The sequence below is a fragment of the Cervus canadensis genome, chromosome 11 (genome assembly GCF_019320065.1).
Source record: "Cervus canadensis isolate Bull #8, Minnesota chromosome 11, ASM1932006v1, whole genome shotgun sequence".
Taxonomy (NCBI): Eukaryota; Metazoa; Chordata; class Mammalia; order Artiodactyla; family Cervidae; genus Cervus; species Cervus canadensis.
This window is the reverse complement of record NC_057396.1, coordinates 55,925,377-55,947,939: the sequence shown is the minus strand read 5'-3', so window position 1 is coordinate 55,947,939 and position 22,563 is coordinate 55,925,377. Positions and strand designations below refer to the sequence as shown.

At 40.5% G+C, this 22,563-nt stretch overlaps 1 long non-coding RNA gene across 1 annotated transcript; it reads right to left on the bottom strand.

Moving 5' to 3' along the window:
- Nucleotides 1–97: 97 nt before the first annotated feature.
- On the bottom strand, nucleotides 98–22,563 carry LOC122450443. Its single transcript, XR_006272122.1, has 4 exons — nucleotides 22,151–22,563; nucleotides 10,142–10,226; nucleotides 4,897–5,169; nucleotides 98–147 (listed from the first exon to the last, which is right to left on the bottom strand). It is a non-coding gene; the product is annotated as an uncharacterized LOC122450443 (long non-coding RNA).

The following is a 22,563-nucleotide window of genomic DNA, read 5'->3' as shown; positions in this document are numbered from 1 at the left end:
ACAGGCTAACAAAATGAGAAAAAGACCCACAAAAGTTGACCAAGTTAACACTGAACCGGGAACCCTTTAGCAATTTCAGAAGCCATTTATACTCACTGTGCTCCACTCTTCTGGGCTTCTCCATCTGACATGAGTGGAGTTCTCCTCCTGATCAGGAGATAAGGTAGCTTCAGTGGGAGGTCATACATGTGGGAGGTTCTAGTCACCTTTATTTGAGAAGACGTTCAAAGCACAGAGATGCAAATACCAAATAACTTTTAAGGTCCCTTTCAACTTTAATAGTCTATGATTCAGGGATTTCTCTGGTGGTTCTATGGCTAAGACTTCATGCTCCCAGTGCAGGGGGCCTGCGTTTGATCCCTGGTCTGGGAACTAGATCCTACATGACACAACCAAAAGGTCCTGTGTGTTGTGGCATGTGGCAGCTAAGGTCCCACAAGCCACAGCTAAGACCCTGTGCAGCCAAATAAATAAAGTTTTAAAAAGAGACTAGGATTCCAAAGCTTTTTGTAACTTCCACAACTTCTTGGAATTCTCTTAACCAAGTGACTTGGGTTAGTGCAGGGAAAAAAAAAAAAACCAGAGCAAGATAACCTTCTGACTTTCTGTGTGCTCCGCAATGGCTCAGATGGTAAAGAATCTGTCTGCAATGCAGGAGACCCGGGTGTGATCCCTGAGTTAGGAAAATCTTCTGGAGAAGGGAATGGCAACTCATTCTAGTATTCTTGCCTGGAGAATTCCATAGACAGAGGGACTGGCAGGCTACAGCCCATGGGGTTGAAAAGAATTGAACACAACTGAGTGATTAATACACACTTTCACAAAAGTCACACCTTTGTCTGGAATTCTATAACTTGCCTGTAAGATGGGAAAAGTGCCCATTCTACCGCTTTCAAATACAATTCTCCAAGATAAGGCAGCTAGAAAGACTGGGATAGAAATTTGAACTCTTCGGAAGATAAGCAAAGTTAACCCAAACCATTGCCCATTCATTCCTCCCGGGTTTCTGCTGGGTGGAAAAGAAGAACCAAAGTGCTGACTTCACCGGGCCTCGCTAAGGCCAGGTGTTAATGGCACTCTGCTTCAGTCATTTGGTATAACTGCTCTCAGACACTAATGCTGACCATGTGAGTTAACAACTCAGTAGGTCTGCAATTGTCCAGGGTTGAGCAAGAAGTGCTGAGCAGTAAATGTAATCCACAATCCATAAAATTAAGCCTGGTGGAGAAATGCAGCTCAAGGACATTTAAAACAGTTAAGCAAGAGGAAAAGCAAAACTGATGTTCAGTTACATTTTCTGGGTGGCATGTTGGGCGCATGGTGTGGAAGTGACCCCTTGAAAAGGTTAATGGCAAAGCAAATGCCTCCGCCGTTAGTGAGAAGCCGGGCCTTTCCCTTAGGACGTGATTAGGTCTTTGGGAAGCTTGTAGAAGGTGTTTCTAGAAACTGTCTGCGGTGGATTCCCTCTCGATGGCTGAACATGCCAGGCCATTAATCTCACTTCTGAGCTCTCAGTTCCTCTTCATAAAAAGGTTGCTGTGTTCCTCGTTTTCTGTTCTCATTACTCTGGCCTGTCTCACCCCTCTCTAAAATTCTACTGTGAAAGCAGTGTTGGCCTATCAGAAGGGGGCCATTGGTACTATAAACAGGAAGAAGCAGAGAGCCCAGGCATCAAAGTATATCTGAAAATTCATTACGCCTAAACGGCTTTCCAAGTTCAGGTCTCCACTACAATGGCCATGCCAAGTGACTGTGAAAATTTTACTTAAATATCTCCACTGTCATGGAACTCACTATTCCTTGTAACTTCCCTCTTCACATTGAAAGGCTCTAAATATTAAAATATTTTTCTTAAATGACCTGACATCTGACCTCCTGCTCCTCCCACCATCAATTAAAGTTCTGGACATCTGGTACCCATGAAACAAACCATCTTTGTATTACAACACATTGAAAATAAATAAGCCAGCCAGGATGAGTCCAAGTCCAAGTCCAAGTCAAGCTTATACAATTTCAGAGGCCCTCTTTCTTAAAAATGATAGAAAATTATTAACTTAAAGTTAGGTACAAAACTAAATATTTTGAATAAGAAAATAAATCTCAAAAAATTACACATTGAAAAAGCTGATAATAATCCAACCATCACAAAGCCACAAAAAGAACAAGATAATCTTTTAATTAATTGTCTAACCACCTCTGTGACTTTGTAATTTATAATAAGAAGTATATATTTGGTCTACATCCCCATTCCTGGCACAGAGCTCTAAAAGCCTCAGAATTGCCTAAGTGATGAGAACCATAAAGGTGTCTTTTATTATATTATGAGATGACTTTTGGAGCGCACCTAATGATGAGGACGGGGAGCCAAGAGAACCAACCATGTGATTAGAGGGTTGGAGTTTTCAGTCCCCTTTTCCTGCCTCTTGGGTCGGGAGAGGAGTTGGAAGTTGAGTCAGTTGCCAATCACCAGTGATCTAATCTATAATACCAGTGTGACACAGAGAACAGACTTGTGGACCCAACGAGGTTGTTAATGGCAGAAACCAACCAACACTGCAAAGCAATTATCCTTCAATTAAAAAAAAAATAATGCCTGTTTCATAAAGCCTCCACAAAACCCCAAAAAGACAGTGTTCTAAGAGCTTCCAGGTTTGTGAACAGTGGCAATGCAGGGGGAATGTGCACTCTGAGAGGGACGGAAGCTCTGGGCTCTTCCCCGGGCCTTGCCCTGTGCGTCTCTCCCCTCTGGCTGTTTCTGAGTACCATCCTTTCATAACAGTCAGCAATCTAGAAAGTAAAATCTTTCTTTGAGTGCCATGAGCTGCTTAAGCAAATTAATCAAACCCAAGGATGAGGTTTTTGGGAATCTCCAGTCTCCAGCCAGTGGATCTGAAGCCCAAGTGACTGCTTGGACATGGGACTGGTGTCTAAGTGGAAGCGGGCCGGGGACAATCTTGTGGGACTGAGTCCTTAACCTGTGGGATCTGAGGCTGTCTTCAGGTAGGCAGTGTCAGAATTCAGCTTAATTGTAGGATACCCAGGTGGTGTCTGAGAATTACTTGGAAAAACCCTGTCACACACTGAAATTGGGATGCTTAGAATCTTTACCTCTCTAATACTTTTTTGCTCCTTGCATTTTTGGGGATCAATATTCAGAATAACTCTTTATTTGACAACAATTTGGTAATATCACTTTCTAGGGATAAAGGTAATTAAGAGAAATAAAGAGGAGAAAATAATCCAATCTTTCCTTACATCCAAATTTGGCTTTCATTTTGATAGACTAGGAAAGGTCGTTTGCGCGGTCTGCTGCGCTGGGTCTTTGCTGCTCTGGTTGTGGTGAATGGGGGCTACTCTCCAAGGAGCATGGGGACTTCTCACTGCCATCGCTTCTCTTGTGGCGCATGGCCTCTAGGTGACAGAGTTTCTGTAACTGCAGCTCTCAGGCTCCAGAGGACAGACTCAGTAGTTGTGGTACACAGGCTTAACTGCTTGGTGGCGCGTGGGATCTTCCCGTACCAGGGATTGAACCTACGTCCCCTGCATTGGCAGACAGATTCTTTACCACTGGACCACCAGGGAAGTCCTAGGAAAGTTTTTTTTAGCTACACCACTTGAGATGGGTAACATCAGTGATGTTTGAGGATTGGTGTCAAATTTGGAAAAGCCTGCATAAGTCTCTTTTGTATGTAAGCTGTAAAATTTGGAGGAATTTTTCATGGACCAACTCTTGGCTCTTTCATACTTTGCTTCTCTGCCTTACCTATAAATATGTGATATCAGGCTTCCCTGGTGGCTCAGATAGTAAAGAATCTGCCTGCAATGCAGGAGACCCTGGATTCAATCCCTGGATCAGGAAGATCCCCTGGAGAAGGAAATGGCAACCCCACTCCAGTATTCTTGCCTGTAAAATCCCATGGAGAAAGGAGCCTGGTGGGTTACAGTCCATAGGTCACAAAGAATAGGATACACCAGGTACGGTAAGTGTGAGCGTGCCACTCAGCCCCCGGCCGTGTATCTTCATGCCACACTCGATGGGTGAGCCAGCATAAATTAGTGAAAGGGAGATTCTAAGAAGCCACTGCTTCCCAGTACAGCTACTCACACTCAACTGTACTGTATATAGAAGTGGGAGATCATTTTACAGCATAAGCATATGTCAAATCACTGTATCATATACCTGAAACCAATGTAATGTTATATATCTATTATATCCCAATTAAAAATTTTTAAATAAATAAATTAATTAAAAGTAACACACAAAAAAGGAAAGAAGTATGAACTACAAAATATATCCCATTACACCCAAACTAAAGGTATCCTCCTCTCAAGTTCTCCTTAGTCGGAGCTAAAGCTACCCATTGCTACTCTAACACCCTCCTAACAAAGGGGCATGGGAGGGGAGGGGAAGCCCACGTGGAGACTGCAGCCTTAACCAATTATAGTTACAATATCTTACTTTTGCAGGTGTTATAAAAACTTGTGACCATGGGAACATATGATCACCTCCTCCCTGCATTTTAGGAGGCTCCTGTGCAAGTGAGAGGCCCTGAATCTTAAACTTCTTCAGCATTTTCTTTAAGAGAAACCTGCTTCTGGGACCTTCCTGGTGGTCCAGTAGTTAAGAGTCCATGCTCCCAGTGCAGAGGGCCCAGGTTTGATCCCTGGTCAGGGAACTACGGTCCTGCATGTCTCAACTAAGAGCCTGCATGCTGCAACTAAAGATTCTGTGTGCCTCAGCTAAGACCTGGTGTAGCGAAATAAAGAAGAACCTGCCTCAGCCCATGAGTCCTGAAAAGGAAATAACTCCCCTGGATTAAGGAGAGAGGGTCAATGAGCAGGGAGAATGGCAGAAAATCAGTGCCATCAGACAGAAGCAGGACACAAGCCACTCACCCGTCCTGTGGTGGCTGCGGCTTCGGGCCTGGCACAGAGTGCCATGCATTTTCTGGCAACCTGATGGCTCCTTGCTTTTTTGGGCTATGGTACTCTCTTCCAGTGAAAATCCGGGTACCCTCAAGGCATCAGCTCTGGAAAGAAAACTGGCATTTGTGTCTCATGAAGCCAGGTTCCGTGCCAGGATCAGCTCGACTTGGAGGGAAAGCTTGTGTGCCAGTGGCATGAAGTTTTCATTGAGCATATAACTGAAGAGCTTCCCATTTCTTGACTCTGGCGAGAGAAGGGAAAGACCATCTAGAAACCTGGCCCTGCATTTCGACGTAGAGATGACACTGTCCTTCTGCGTTTGTGCTTGATGTACTCAGGGGACCATGCTGTTTGTTTGCTCATTTGTTTTAAACAAAAGTACACTATCTTCCCATCTATGAGTTTCTCAAGGATAGGGTTGTGTCATATACTTTAAAAAACTACTTTTGTATCCTTGGCATTTTATAACATACATTATACATAGCAGACTTCGAACAATACTTCTCATTGAGACCCTTTTACATGTATTTAGATTACTCAACGGAGTTTAACAATTGAAATGAAAATTAATTTGCATCTTTTTTCTCCTCTATACTTTCCCCCCTCTCTTTTTTCCTTTCTCTATCCTTTCTCTTTAATCTGTCCTTCTGTCCTTTATCTTATTTTCTTTAAATTTGGAGCTTCAGGATCAGACAGAAACCATTTGAATCCTGGTTTTTGCCACTTACTGGCTGTGTGGCTTTGGGGAAAAGACTTAGCTGCTCTGACCTCCAACTTTTGCATCTATAAAATGAGGCTCATCAGAGATCCTCTCAACATCATTGTGAGGAACTGATGAAATGACACGGTGAGTCTCAACCCTCTTAGAACAAATGCTATAGTTTTATTGCAAATATTTTACAATGCTTCCTTTAATATCTTGAAATAAAATTCATAAATAGGATAACCCATACACATAAAAATCAATAAATGGTCATATGTAATATAAAGAATATATCAAAGGAAAGTTATTTATAATAAAATAATTTGTAAATGCTGAGGTACAACAATATTAGACAATACAACAAAGTGGTCCAACAATTGCACCTATATTTTTCACCACATATGTGACAAGTACAAACGCAGACCGACACAGGTATGCTGTCCTAGCAACGCAAGTACCGCAGAGAACAAAATGAAGTGCAGCCTTCCCTCAGCTTACTTAGTTGCATTTCTGGAAAGTTCTATTCTTATTTATGTTTGTTAAAAAAACATTGTTTGTAAATAAGATGAAGTCAGGTTCTAGGTGCAGATCATTATAAACAGATTTTTACCAGTGAGCCCTTTGAAAGTCATGTGGGAGGCAGGACAATTCCTCCTTCTCAGAACTGTGCCAGGCATGTCTAGCATGATGCACCTTTGGGCCCCACCTGAGCTGTTTTTTCCTCCGTGAACAACCACTTCTCCAATATCCAGTGTCCATCAAGTCAGTTCAGTTCTGGCACTGACTATTCGGAGTTAATGCAGATTCCACAGGTTAAGGGCTCAGACTGTCCCCACTGCAGATACTAGTCACCATCTGAGTGATCAAGCAACCTACACTTCCACCCCACTGACTACAGACTTGGAAGTCACCACCATCTTCCTACTCCACGTTTGGTAAGTGAGTGACTCACAGAATTCAGGATAGTGCTATACTTACTATTACTGATTTATTATAGAGGATGCAACTTAGAAACAGCCAAATGGAAGATATACATATAGCAAGGCATGGAGTTGTGGAAGGTGCTGAGATCCCATGCCCTTCCTGGGCATACCCTTCTTTTATTAATAGAATGAATTCACTAATGTATTCACTGACTCAGAAGCTTTCCAAATCCCATTGTTTAGGGTGTTTTTGGAGGTTTTATTATGTAGATACCATTAATGTAATCATTGACCATTGATGACTGACGTCAACCTCCAGCCCTCTTCCTTCCACAGAGATGGGATGAAAGTTCCACTTCTGAACTTTCAGTGGGACTGAAAGCTCCAACCCTCTAATGATGACTGGCCTTTCTAGCAACCACCCGCTGTGTTGTTCAGTTGTAAGTCGTGTCTGACTCTTTGCATCCCCATGAACTGCAGCATGCCAGGCTTCCCTGTCCTTCAGTATCTCCCAGAGTTTGCTCAAACTCATGGCCATTGAGTCAGTGATGCCATCCAACCACCCTGTATCCTGAAGCTATCCAGGACTCCATATCTTTTCCCAGACTCCCTAAGAATCATCTCACTAGAATACAAAGGACACTGATCACTTAGGAGATCCCAAGGGTTTTAGGGACTCTGTGCCAGGAAACCTGAACAAAGAACAAATATTTATTTTTTTATTATACCACCCACCCCATAAATGTCAGTAGTACTTTTCAACTATCATGATTATAAAAAGTAGCTCCAGAAATTTTCCAAATGCCACTGGGAGTGGTATCTTCTTGACTAAGAACCACTGAAATACTATACCTCTAAGTAGCTTGGCTAATGCCTGGATTATAATGCAGGTACAATCAAAGTTATTTGCTTTTCATTTGTTACTTCCACCCCCCTTTTTTTTTTCCCTTCCACCAGTTCCATGTACCCTGAGGCACTGAGGAATTGCAAAAGGAAGAACAACTATATTCAAATCACCCCCTTTGGGAATAAGGCCGGGAGCCAAACAAATATCAGTTAGCTAGGAAAAAATCCATTCCCATCTATGGAGCCCTTAGACATCTTTTTGGTCCGGCTAGACATCTGTACTCTATAAAGACACACATCCACCTAATTAACTTATTGGTAGATGTGAACTTCATCATGTTCAAATAATTTGGGGGCAGTTGCCAAAGGATTAGGGGACCCATCATGGCTGTGTTTGCTTTGAACGATATTGAAAACAAAGGTGACATCAGACTTCCTTATGGGCATCTGTTTCACTTCACAGGGACATTGAAAACGAATTGCTTGTGGGGGGAAAGCACATTTGGCAAGAGGAATTCCAGTGAGTACCTTCGTGGTACTGACGATAACCAGTGTCAGCTGAAGATTCCCGGTTCTACAGTATATGTGTCCTTCGGGAATGACCACAAAACTTTGAACTGGGGGCTGGGGGTAGGAAAGGGCTTTGGAGAGATAAGGTGATAATAAACTGGGTTCATTAGAATTCTTTCTGGAATTTATTTTGATGTTCTTATCTGCCAGCTCACTGCGCCTTAAGGATGTTAACTCCTTCATTCTCCTAACATTTCTCTGAATTCATTTTGAACAGAGACATGATAGTATTTCAGAAGATAAAGTATTTCAGAAAGCCAAGAAGAGAAAAATTTTGATGAATGTAGAGGTGAATTGGTTAAAATTTCTCAGGTTCTTCACTCTTATAGAAGTGGTAGAGTTTCGATGACATAACCTTGAGAATAAAGTGTCAGATACATATCTTGAAATGCTATTAAATTGTCAGTTAGAATTAGATGTATTATATGTGTAATAATAAAAAATATCTCCAAGCATTGAAGCAAGCATTTCAAATCCTCATAATGATACATGGTAAGTTTTACCATCCTGTTTTACATATGAGGAAAGCTACACTTTGAGAAGCTTAATACTTTGCCAAAAATCTCACAGCTAAAAAGATAAAAGTGAACTAGTTGAGAATAAAATCCACCTGACTACAGGGTCCTTGAGTTTTCCACTTTCTTACTCTCAGGTTTAAAATATCTCTGAGTAAGTTCTTACTTTTCTTTGCACTGCAGTAGTATCTAAGTCTTTCAGGTATGGCATAGGCAGCACATTAAAAAATATATAATAAAATATAGAAGTTAAAAAAAGGTTTGATAAATGTGATAAAATTAAATTAAAATTTTGTAGGGCAAGAAATACCTATTTAAAAAACTTTTAAAAAAAAGGGACAAATTAACCAACTGGGAAAAAATATTTGCAACATACACCACAAAGGGCAAATCGACTTACTACATAAAGAATTCTTAATAATTAAGTGATAAAGGACCAAAATCATTATAGAAAAATGTAAAAAAGACAGACAATTCACAAAAAAACTATAAATGGCTCTTAAAAATATGTTCAAATCCACTAACCATTACTAGAGAAATAAAAATTAAACTAACACTCAACTTACTTACTTTTTCTCATCTATCAGATTGAGGGAAATTAATCAGCAGACTACATATTCTGTTGGCAAGTATATGGAGTAACAAGCATTCTCATACACTTGCTGATGGGAATGCAAACTGGTACAACCATTCTTGAGGATAATTTTGCAATGCCTAACAAAATAAGTGGGCTTCCCAGGTGGATCAGTGGTAAAGAATCTTCCTGCCAATGCAGGAGACATGGGTACAATCCCTGGGTTGGGAAGACTCCCTGCAGGAGGAAATGGCAACCGACTCTAGTATTCTTGCCTGGGAAAGCCCATGGACAGAGGAGCTTGGTGGGCTACAGTTCATGGGGTCACTAAAGAGTTGGACACGTCTTAGTGACTAAACAACAACAACAAAACAAATACATATGTACTTAGTTTTGACCCAGCAATTTTACTTGGAAACTATTCTGAAGATATGTGTTCAATAATATGTCAATACGCATGTGAGAGGTTATTAATTTCAGTATTGGTTATACTTGCAAAATAGAGAGAACTTAGATGCTCATACATAGGGGAGTGGTTGAATAAACTATGACAGAGTACATTGTAGTCTGTACCATACAGTACTCACCAGAGTACTATGTAACTATTTTTTAAAAAGCTGAAGTGATTTCCAAGATATGCCATTAAACATAAAAAAGCACTGTGTAAGGTGTATTTATAGCATGTTACCCTTCACGTAAGAAAGGAGATAGAGGAAAATATACAGGTATCTTCCCATTTGTGCAAAAGAAATACAGAAAAAATAAACTAGAAGCTAATAGAATTTGTTACTGAGAGGTGGTGGGTGGGAGGAGGATGGACAGATAGGAATGGGTGGGGGTATCAAGGATGAGGGAGAATGACACTTCCCTGAGTTTCTTTTTAAGTATGTAGCTCTGAGTCAGGTATATTTAGTGAATCATTAAAATAAATTTTAAAAAGTAGATCAACCTGTATGTCAGGAGATTTCCCAATGGAGTACAAATGATAAAAATGAACCTAACTCTATTACAGATCAATAGTAAATATACAGTTAGCCCTCCAGATCCAAGAGTTCTGCATCCATGGATATAATCATGTACTAACTTGACTGTCCGTAGTTGGTTGAATCTGCGGTTCAGAATCCAAGATTCTGGATGAATAAGTTCAGTGTGGGATTCTGGGATGGATCCTGAAACAGAAAGAACTGGTCAAATTCAAATGAATATTCCATCAGTGCTTTCAATCACTGCACTGTCATTTTGTAAGATGTCAATACAAGGGGAAGCTGGGTAAGGGATGTCTGACAACTTTCTGTACTATTTTTTGCAACTTTTCTCTGTCTTAGTCTGTTCTGGCTGCTATAACAAAACATCATAAACTGGATGGCTTATAAACAACAGAAATTCATTTCTCACAGTTCTGGAAGCTGGGAAGCCCCAGATCAAGGCACCAGTAAATTCATTGTCTGGTGAGGGCCTGATTCCTGTTTCAGAGAAATGGCTGTGTTAACACAGATATGGCTGTTTTTGCTGTGTCTTCACCTGGCTAAAAGGATGAGGGAGCTCTGTGGGTTTTTTTTATGAGGGCACTAACCCCATTCATGAGGCTTCTACTCTCATGACCCAATCATCTCCCAAAGGTCCTGCCTCCTAATGCTTTCACCTTGAGGATTAGATTTCCACATACGCATATTGGGAAGGTACAAATCAGTCTATAGCAGTAACTCTACAATTATTTGAAAATAAAAAGTTTAAAAATGTTTTCCTTGTAACAAAATCAGTTTCAGCCAGTTCAGTCACTCAGTCGTGTCCGACTCTTTGAGAACCCGTATACTGCAGCACACCAGGCTCCCCTGTCCATCACCAACTCCTGGAGCTTACTCAAACTTATGCCCATTGAGTTGGTGATGCCATCCAACCATCTCATCCTCTGTCATCCCCTTCTCCTCCCGCCTTCAATCTTTCCCAGCATCAGGGTCTTTTCAAATGAGTCAGTTCTTCATATCAGGTGGCCAAAGTATTGGAGTTCCAGCTTCAACATCAGTCCTTCCAATGAATATTCAGGACCGATTTCCTTTAGGATGGACTAGTTGGATCTCCTTGCAGTCCAAGAGACTCTTAAGAGTCTTCTCCAACATCACAGTTCAAAAGCATTAATTCTTCAGTGCTCAGCTTTCTCTATAGTCCAACTCTCACATCCATAAATGACTACTGGAAAAGCCATAGCTTTGACTAGATGGACCTTTGTTGGCAAAGTAATGTCTCTGCTTTTTAATAAGCTGTCTAGGTTGGTCATGGCTTTTCTTCCAAGGAGCAAGCGTCTTTTAATTTCATGGTTGCAGTCACCATCTGCAGTGATTTTGGAGCCCAAGAAAATAAAGTCTCTCACTGTTTCCATTGTTTTCCCATCTATTTGCCATTAAGTGATGGGACCAGATGCCATCACCTTAGTTTTAAGCCAACTTTTTCACTCTCCTCTTTCACTTTCATCAGAGGCTCTTTAGTTCCTCTTCACTTTCTGCCATAACGGTGGTGTCATCTGCATATCTGAGGTTACTGATATTTCTTCCAGTAACCTTCATTCCAGCTTGTGCTTCAACCAGTCAAGCATTTCTCATGGTGTACTCTGCTTATAAGTTAAATAAGCAGGGTGACAATGTACAGCCTTGATGTACTCCTTTTCCTATTTGGAACCTGTCTGTTGTTCCATGTCCAGTTCTAACTGTTGCTTCTTGACCTGCATACAGATTTCTCAGGAAGCAGGTCAGGTGGTCTGGAATTCCCATCTCTTTAAGAATTTTCCACGGTTTATTGTGATCCACACAGTCAAAGGCTTTGGCATAGTCAATAAAGCAGAAATAGATGTTTTTCTGGAACTCTCTTGCGTTTTCGATGATCCAGCAGATGTTGGCAATTTGATCTCTGGTTCCTCTGCCTTTTCTAAATCCAGCTTGAACATCTGGAAGTTCACGGTTCACATACTGTTGAAGCCTGACTTGGAGAATTTTGAGCATTACTTTGCTAGCATGTGAGATGAGTGCAATTGTGCGGTAGTTTGAACATTCTTTGGCATTGCCGTTCTTTAGGATTGGAATGAAAACTGACCTTTTCCAGTCCTGTGGCCACTGCTGAGTTTTCCAAATTTTCTGGCATATTGAGTGCAGCATTTTCACAGCATCGTCTTTTAGGATTTGAAATAGCTTAACTGGAATTCCATCACTTCTACTAGCTTTGTTCGTAGTGAAATCCTAAAGCCCACTTGACTTCGCATTCCAGGATATCTGACTCTAGGTGAGTGATCACACCATTGTGGTTATCTGAGTCATGAAGATCTTTTTTGTATAGTTCTTCTGTGTATTCTTGCCACCTCTTCTTAATATCTACTGCTTCTGTTAGGTCCATACCATTTCAGCCCTTTATTGTGCCCATCTTTGCACGAAATGTTTCCTTGGTATCTCTAATTTTATTGAAGAGATCTCTAGTCTTTCCCACTCTATTGTTTTCTTCTATTTCTTTGCATTGATCACTGAGGAAGGCTTTCTTATCTCTACTTGCTATTCCTTGGACCTCTGCATTCAAATGAGTATATCTTTCCTTTTCTCCTTTGCCTTTCGCTTCTCTTCTAGCATTCCATAATACGGTTATACAAATTTATTTACCTAGTATTTCCTGAAATAGTTTTCAGAGCCCTAGTTCTGGAGTATATTAAGATTATGCAATAAAGGGGTTCCATGGCCAAAAGATTTTGAGAAATATTGAGTTAAACATTGTTAAACAGATTTCTTTATTGCAGGCATTTTTTCAGAGAAGATTCTTGCTCATATGCTTTGTGACTGCTCAAAAGAGGGATATAGTGTGTGTATCTCAAAATTTTTTTATCATGCAATCCTGTGTGTGTGTGTACATATGTTTGGGGATTATTATGAGACCAGTTTGTACAAAAAACATTTTGAGAGATTCCAATTTCCTTTATATTGTTTTCAATATTTCACTATCAAAAATAACATTGTTGTGACTATCTTGTGATATAAATCTAGTCATATAATTTTGCAGATATTTCTGATTTCCCTATGATCAAATCTTAGAAGAACAATTGTTAGGTTAAAGTCTACATGGTTTTTAGAGTTTCTTGATACCCGATAGCCAAATTACGCTCATGAAGGAATGATTTATTTACATTCCCACCAGCAGTATAAGAAAGGAGAGAGAAACTTCCTGGAGAGAAGATAGATTTCAGATGCTGAAGAAGAGTATTATGATCTTGAATTTCACCAGAGGTACTGGAGAATGGGCTGGGTTCATTTTTCTCAAATTTATTCCTGGGAGGGGGATTTCAATATTGAACTAGGCTAGACTTCCAATTTTTCCTTGAGACCGTTCATTATTAGTACAAGAATGGCTAGTTACATAGCAGTGACTGGAATTAGCTTAGTGTTTGCCCATGTATAATCACCAAAAATATGTCACTCGCATATTTCCATTTTTTCTAATTTTTTAAATTTACTTTCTAATTGGAGGATAATTGCTTTACAATGTTGTGCTGGTTTCTGCCGTACAACAACAGGCATCAGCCGTAATTATATATATACATTCCCTCCTTCTTGAGCCTCCCTTGTCCCATCCCACCCTCTAATGTTTTAAATCATTTGATTCTATTAATATTATATCAGAGAATTCTCACATTTATTTATTTATAACTTTATTACAAAACTGTATTGTGTCATGTTTATTTTTAACTTTTGTATTTAAGCTTATTACAAAATTGTGTCATAACAATATCATGATTTTTCGGTAGGAAAAAAGTTACACTCCTGTCCCAAATATTGATAATAATTTCCCAGTCTGAAAGGTTTCTTTCCCCCCATTAGGAGCATTTCTTTTTTTTACTTAGGGTCAAGACTGGTATCAGGGCCTTCCAGTAGTTAAGACGGTGTGGTTCCACTGCAAGGTTCGATCCGTGGTTGAGAAACTAAGTTCCTGCATGCCACATCATGTGACCAACAAATAAAAAGGACTAACATTTGCTGTTGAGGGCCCAAAGGGACAGAGTAGGGCATGGGGGCATGGTTTTCCTCTTGGACAAGAACATCCAATCCTGGGAGGAAGGCCATCCTGTACCAACCAGAGATAGGTGAGAAACCAGAACTTAAAATAATCCCGATGATCTCAGCGTCTGGCCCAGAGGGGATAGTGGTGTCTGGTTCCCTTTAGGAGTCAGAGATTTTTAACTCACTTTTGGTTACTGGTGAGCCCAAGATATCAGGCAGATTTATTATTATTATTATTATTATTATTAAAAATCTGTCTCAGATTTTTTTGTAATAAAATTACAAAAAGGCTATTATATAAATGATGGCATGTCTTTGGGCTATAATTGAATATAGAATGAGACACCAGACTATTTTTCAAGAAAAAGCAAACTTTGGTAAGTTCTATGACCAGTGGGGGAGGCACAGTGGTGTGGAGAAGGAACACAAACCCACAAATGCAGAAGCCAGGGCCTTCTTTTGGGTTCTTCCACTAAGTTAACTTATTAACCAGCAGTGTGACTTTAGGTGAATTACTTAACCTCTCTGAGCCTCATGTTACTCCATCTTATATTAGATCTTGAATTAACTCAACCTGCATACTTAGACTTTTACAAAAACTCAAAATGATTGCAGGGAAATGAAATGCTTGATTTGTAATTACTGCTCATGTTCTATCAGTGAGCTGGGCAGCAGCATAGAGTATCTACATTTCTCCTGGAGAGAGCATATCAGAGTCATCATGACCTCCTTTCTGACCTTTCCAACCAGCAGGTTCTTTTCAGTCTCAGGGCCTTTGCACTTGCTACTATTAAGTGTTTCCTTTGATGTGCAGATGTTCCTCATTTCTCCTGTTTCAGATAAAACCTCCCCAAAGTGGCCTTTCCTGGCCACCGGTCAATCAGTCCCTATTCCATCATTGTACTATTTTAGTTGCTTCCTAATATTTGAAATGATCAAATTTATAAATATATTTAAGTGCCTATTGTCTTTTTCTCTCCACACAATATAAGATCCACAAAAGACAGATGTAATGGCCTCATTCAAACTATACCTAGAGAGTATAGCATCTACCTGCAAACCAGATGTGGGTTTGATCCCTGGGTCTGGAAGATCCTCAGGAGAAGGAAATGGCAACCTGCTCCAGAATTCTTGCCTGGAAAATCCCATGAATAAAGGAGACTGGTGGACTAAGGTCTATGGAGTCACAAAATAGTTGGACACAACTCAGCTACCAGACTGTACCTAGAACATGGAAATGACCCACCCAAGGTTGGAAAGTTGAAAGGAGGCCATGTGGTTGGAGCTTTTGGGGTGAGGAGAAAAGTGGTGAGATTTGACGCCAGGGAGGTAGGGAGAGCTAGATCTCAAATGTCTTATTAGTGATGGTAATGAATGACAGCAAAGCTCTTTATAGGAAAACCTTAGGAATCTTCTTAATTATTTATGCTTCTGAAAAGTAAATCATTCACAAACATCTACACTTTATCTATTGTTAATAACTATTGACTTAAGACACACTTCACAATGAATCACTGCATCCTAGTAAGTCACAACTTTGTAGCTTTATAAGATAATCTCAAAGGCAGTGGCCCTCAACCTGGACACCAGGGAGGGGCTTCAAAGGGTTTGTGAGTCCTTGAACTGAAATGAAAATTCTTGCTTGTAGGTGCAAGCATGCATATGAGCTTCTGGGCAAAAGGTCCTTTGGCTTCAGCATATTCTCAATGGGAGACCTTTATAACCTCATATTTAAGAATTGTTGATCCCCACTCTTAGTTTTCTCTGAACACCTTGACTCTTAAAGAACCATATTCTAAGTTGGTGAATAAGCTTGTTGTCTATTTAAATCACAACTTAAATTTATAAAATATATGTTCTTCAATAGGCAAGTAGGGAAGTAAATATGGGAAACATTTACTTTTTAAAAAGATCAATTAGCAAATGACCACACATGATAAATTAGCGTTCATGTGTTAAGTAACCTGAGTTACTTAACAAGGTGGATTTTCCTCGCAGTGACAGTGGCTGAAATATCCATATACGATGATCTTTAAATATTTGACTGTTGCCTTAAAATAGCTACCCTGATTTTTTTTAAAAGAACATAATTTAAAAACCTTTAGCTTATTTTTAATTTATAGTCCTTGAAAAAAAAATAAGTGGCTGGCCCAATCATTTATATGCCTGGGCAAAAGCAATACATCTATATAAAAGTACAGTGATATATTTCTGTTGCTGGTTTAATGTGCTGCTCCTCGCCCTGTATGTTCTGATTCATTGGAGAGTAGCAATCATGTCGACAGGCGCTGTTCTTCAGTTCCCATCAGCGACAACTAAAGGCCAATTCAAGGTTATGGTGGGGTCATGAATCTAACACAGTCGCTGATAGAACAATTTCCCTTCCACACAGCATTGTCAGTAGGACACACGGGGAATAGCCAGGGAAGCTGTCTGTGTGTATCTCTATCTTCTCACTCTGCCTTTTGTTTCCGAGCCAGTGTTTGCGGTGTGTACCAATCCAGTGCCATCAGGGAATAGAGGGCCAGTCCATAGAAAATTGATAAGGGAGAAAATTTCTAAGGCTTCAAGAAACTGGGGGGAAAAAAAATTCTGTCCCTCTGTGCAAACAACTCATCTAACAATGTGTTACAGGAGGGTCAAGAGCAGAGAGAACAGGAGAAGGAGACATACAGGCTGGCTTGTTGGAAGCAAGAGAGGTCTCGGGGCTTCGCAAGGAAAATGTTTACATTTCAGAAACTCTAAGGGTTCATTAAATAACTGAGTTCTCTGTTCTTTCACTTCCCAAATAGCATCTGAGTGAGGAAGCTGTCTCTGCAACTGCTTTACCTGCACTCCTCACTCATTCTATGCTGCAGCCCAAGGTTGACCAGAAAGCCAAACCTTACCCTCATCAGTTTACAGAATGAAGGCAGGTTTAATTTAAGACAAAGTTCAAAGATACCACATCTTGGATGAGGCTCTCAGAGGTAGTGTCATAACTTTTACAGGCTAAGCCTCAAGTTTTCTTGAGATTAAAAACATCTGGAAAGTAGGATGAAGGATGAAGATGAGGAATTAGGCTGGTTGTGGGACAAATTTTCTCAAGTAAATGGTCCCACATCATAGCATGCAAAGAGCATGCTGAAGTCTGTCAGGCATTAACAGAATTTTGTAGTGGTTTTAAACACAGGCATGGGATACAGGGAGGGCACAGAGAGGTTAAGAGCTCACTCAAGAACACACTGGTGGGACTTTCTTGGTGGTCCTGTGGATAAGACTCTGTCCTCCCAATGCAGGGGTGTCTGGGTTTGATCCCTGGTCAGGGAACTAGATCTCACATGCCATAACTAAGACCCGGTACAGTCAAATAAATAAATATTTAAACAAAATGAAGCACACTGCTGAGTGTGGAGCTGGGATCTGAACCAAGTCCTGTTGAAGTTCATGGCCTGTCCTCTTAGTTGCTGGCCCCCAGTTTGGAAAGTCCACATGAAGGTGGTTAGCCATGCACATCCCCGCCATGTGTCCCCAAACAGCAATTGACCTGACAGCAGTTTTGTGCCTGAAGGTAAGAATCCTTTAATCTAATGGAACTAAATATTTTTAAAACATCAGAAAACAAATTTAAGATGAGCAGGTAAAATGTGTTTGATAGACATAAACTGGCAAAGATGGAGCTAGTTCTAGCTACCACAACAAAACTAAACAAGCCTTTTTTCATACAACAAAGACAGTTCCCTAAAAGGGACAATTATAAACACTAATTAAACTCAATAAATACATGTAAGAGATAAAATCACCACAACAGTTCTGAAGTTCACTTTGCATGCTAAGTCGCTTTAGTCGTGTCTGACTCTTTGTGACCCCATGGCCTATAGCCCACCAGGCTCCTCTGTCCATGCAATTCTTCAGGCGAGAATACTGGAGTGGGTTGCCATGCTCTCCTCCAGGGGATCTTCCTGATCCAGGGATTGAACCTCCATTTCTTGTGCCTCATGCATTGGCAGGCAGGTTCTTTACCTCTAGCGTCACCTAGGAAGCCCCAAAATTCATTTTAGGGACAGATACTTTACTTACTCTTCTTTTTTTCACAGTTCTTATTTCTAATTTTTAGTTCTTAATCTTCTTATTTTTTAAAAGATATTTTTCCTAATTGTAAAATGAACACATTGTTATTATAGAACATTCTGGAAGTCCTGAAAGATAAAATTAACCAGTCATAGTCCAACAACACTATTAATATTTTAATATATTTCTGCTTCACCTCTTTTGTACATATAATTTTGGTCAGTTTTTAAAGAGTCATACTGCACATATAATTTTGAAATCTTATTTTTAAAATTTATCATTTCTATGTAAGCATTTTCCCATCCCTTTATAAATGTTTAATAAATAGAATTTTAATGGCCATCTAATGTCCCAACAAGTAGATATTCCAGAGTTTACTTAATGACTCCTTTATTGCCAGACATTAGGTGGTTTCCAATTTTTTGCTATTACAAATAATGTCATTATAAATATTTGAGGATATTTTCCACATTTCAGATTATTTCCTGAGGCCAGATTTACGGAAATAGGATTTCAGGGTCAAAAGGTATGAAAACAGTTGGCACTCTTGAGACATACTGTCATATTGCTTTATAAAAGGGTTGATGCTGATTTTTACCGCCGCTAGCAACTCATGGAGCAAAACTGCAAAGTGACTAAAACCTGTTTATGGAGTTAGATCAGAGCTTCTCAACCTCGGCACAATTGACTTTCCGTACAGTTCAGTTCAGTCGCTAGGTCGTGTTGGACTCTTTGCAACCCCAAGGACCGCAGCACATCAGGCTTCCCTGTCCATCATTCACTCCTGGCGCTTACTCAAACTCATGTCCATTGAGTCAGTGATGCCCTTCTGGGCTGGATAGTTCTTTATTGGTGGGGAGGGTGCTGTACTGTGCATTGTGGGATGTTTGGTAGCCTCTCTGATATCTACCCATTATAGCCCAGCTGTGACAGTGAAAGGTGTTTGCAGACACTGTAAAATATCCCTTGGGACAGAAGGCAAAATCACCCTCTGGCTGAGACCTACTATGTTAGACGAACTTCAACCTGTATTTGAGCTCCACCTCCTACTTAAATGCTAATGTGAGCAACTTACTTGATCTCCTAGGCTCCTCATCTATTTATTGTAAACCTGAGATGATCACACTCAACATGGAGGTTGGTGGTAGAGATTAAATGAGATAATGCATGTATGGCATTTCACATAATGTTTGGCACATGGTAAGAGCTTAGTAGTCATTTACAATGAAGATCATGGTGTTAAGGCTTCTAGTGCCCACCGAAAGGACCTGGCCTTTATGTGAATAAAGAAGAGGCGGCTATCTCTCTTGGTCAACGGTTGATATTCTTTCATGCATTCATCATCATTTATTCATTCAATGGGTATTCACTCAACCCTTACTACACACCAGACACTGTTCTAGGCACTGAGGACATAGCAGTGAATAGAAAACTTTGCTCGTGGGGCTTATATTCACATGAGGAGACAGATTAAATAAGAATGAAAAAGTGATCTATACGATATGTTAGGAAAGGGGATAGAAATTATTTGGGACATGGGGGAAGATAAAATTTTAGGTAAGGTTTCTCAGGAAGTTTTTATTGAGAAAGCAACATTTGACTTAAGAGCTAATTTCACCATATGTACCCTACAGTTAGAGCTTCCCAGGTAACTCTACTGGTAAAGAAAAGAACCTGCCTGTCAATGCAGGAAACATGAGATGCAGGTTCTATCCCTGGGTCAGGAAGATCCTCTGGAGGAGAGTATGGCAATCCACTCTAGTATTCTGGCCTAGAGAATCCGGTGGACAGAGGAGCCTGGTGGGCCCATAGGGTCACAAGGAATCTGACAGGACTGAAGCAACTTCGCATGCATGCGTGCACACTCAGTTACAGCAATCCAGAGTGAATAGCAAGTATAAAGGCACTGAAGTAGCAACATGCCAGAGTGTTCAGGGATGGGCATGGAGGCTAGTGTGTCTGGAGGAGATTGGGGAAGGAATGATGATGGTGGGTGAGTGATTGGCTGGTGGCTTGATGATAGCCTTGTAGAGGTTGGGCCTTTACTCTCAGTGAAATGAGAAGTCATTAAATACAGTTGTTTTGTACTCTTTAAAATAATTTCTGATAAGAAACCATGGAAGAAAAAAATAAAAAGAAACCATGGAAGGATGACTAGGTAATGAGAGCATCTGTATCCAGGGGATGGAGACTAATAGCTAAGATGGACAAGGGGGAAAAGTGGCTTCTTCTTGTTGACAGGGCTTATCCAGCCAAGCTCCAAATCTTGCTAATTTGGGAATTCCATCATATTTCCACTGAAAGACACAACTTGGCTGAAGGCAAAAGTTCAGGTTTAATCAAGAGAGTTGATTGAAGGAATTTGGGCATCATCCTGTAAGGATGATGGTAAAGAATCTGCCTGCAATACAAGAGACCCAGGTTTTGATCCCTGGGTTGGGAAGATCTCCTGGAGAAGGGCATGGCTACCCATACTAGTAATCTTGTCTGGAGAATTCCATGGACAGAGAAGCCTGGTGAGCAACAGTCCATGGGGTTGCAAAGAGTCAGACATGGCTAACACTTTCACCTTTTTCCCTCTTAAGGGATGGGCTCATTTGATCATCTTGCTTGTGTGTGTGACATCAACTGTCATGGATGTAAAATCCTCATTAGAACATGGAACTCAACTCTCCCTCCTCTCTCTGTATCAGCAAAAGGGGTTTTAGAACATTCATGGAAGGTATGTCTATTCCTCTTTCTTCTTAAAACAATTGGAACATGAAATATTGAAGTGAGAAAATGAGACAATAACTAAAAGAACAAAATGGTGTGAGGAGTGTTGAAGGCGCTCAACTATAGCATGTTCTTATGGCTGCAGAGTGACGGGACAAATTATTGAAATAAATTTCCCTGTCTCTTGGGGGATTTAGATTTCTTGACTCTTGGATTCTTGGTAAGACTGTATCAGTGGCATGCATTTTTCAATAGTCTCCTCTTCCAATATTATGACTCAGATTTAAGGTGTTTCTTTTACGTACGTCAACAAGTATAAACACATGCTTGAATGTTTTTTTTCTCCCTTAGTCCAAGTTGATGTTAATCAGAATTCACTTCAGATAAAAATCTCAACATGCACTTGAACTTGAAGGTGAGAGTGCATTCCATTCTGTTCTCATTTCATGGAGCAACTCTCCTGCCAGCTCTAGTTTGGCAACTTGACTCTCCTGCAAAAGCTGGTTCTCAGGCGTGACTACAGAGTGGGGAGTTTCTCTGACCATATCCCCTCTTGAAGGCAAGAGGGGTTCATTGCTTAGTGTTTCATAAAGTTTGCAGCATTTGAGGCAATGCTGTGGATTTCCAACTTTTAAATATCTCTGTATTTTGTAAAAAGGAAATTGTTTAATCTAGTTCTGCCTTCTGCTATTCATTTCAGAGTTATCACAACAGGATTTGCTAAGGGAAGGAAGACAACTGCCAATCCCTTAAAAGGTAGTTTTTCTGTATAAATGTCACACAAACAGATTGCTTGGGACTGCATTTATTCATTTCCCATCATGCATTATCATACTTCATCTTGGATTGATTTCTTGACAATACCAGCTCATCACTTTGTGAGCGCCATCCAGAAATGGAAACTCAGTCATATGCCTCTGGCTGAGTGGGTAGCCTTCATCTAGTTAGGGTGATGAAGATGTGGGGTTCCTTGATTAAGTCTCTTATTCCTTAGTGTTCCCAGGTGGCCCAGTGGTAAAGAATCCACCTGCCAATGCAGGGGACACGGGTTCAATACCTGGTCAGGGAATATTCCCTGGAGAAAAATATGAGATACCCTTAGATAGAAAAATATCTCCTGGCAACTCACTCCAGCATTCTTGCCTGGAGAACCCCATGGAGCCTGGTGTGCTACGGTCCATGGGGCTGCAAAGAGACACAGCTTAGTGACTGAACAAGAACAAGGCAACCAAGCTTTTTGGAACACTTGGCCAGCCTGTCTGATGACTTTCAAGTCTTACCTTGTTACCTAATGAACCTACCTTTTAAAAAATCTATAACCTTGAATGTGAAGAAAAACTGGCTGTTAGTGTCGCCATAAATGCCTCTTCACCTTTGAACACTTGCCACCCTTGTGGTGAAAGTGAAAGTGAAAATGAAGCCTTGTGGTAGGATGGTGTAAATCTCCACTGTTCACTTCAGTTGTTATCCCTTCACAAGTCGCTCTGTGAGGTGACACAGCAAATCTCCCTGTTGAGTTCTCAACCGCCATGGAGGATTCCAGTGGCTTCAGGAAGCATCCACAACAGTAGTGGTATCATTCTTGGCTTTCACTGGGCAGGGCCTGGTTTGTGATCCTCTGCAATGACAGACCAGACCTTAGCTCTGGAATTGGGGTTATGGAAAATGACATGAAACCACCCCTGCAACAAGAATAAGCAGACATGTGTTCAGC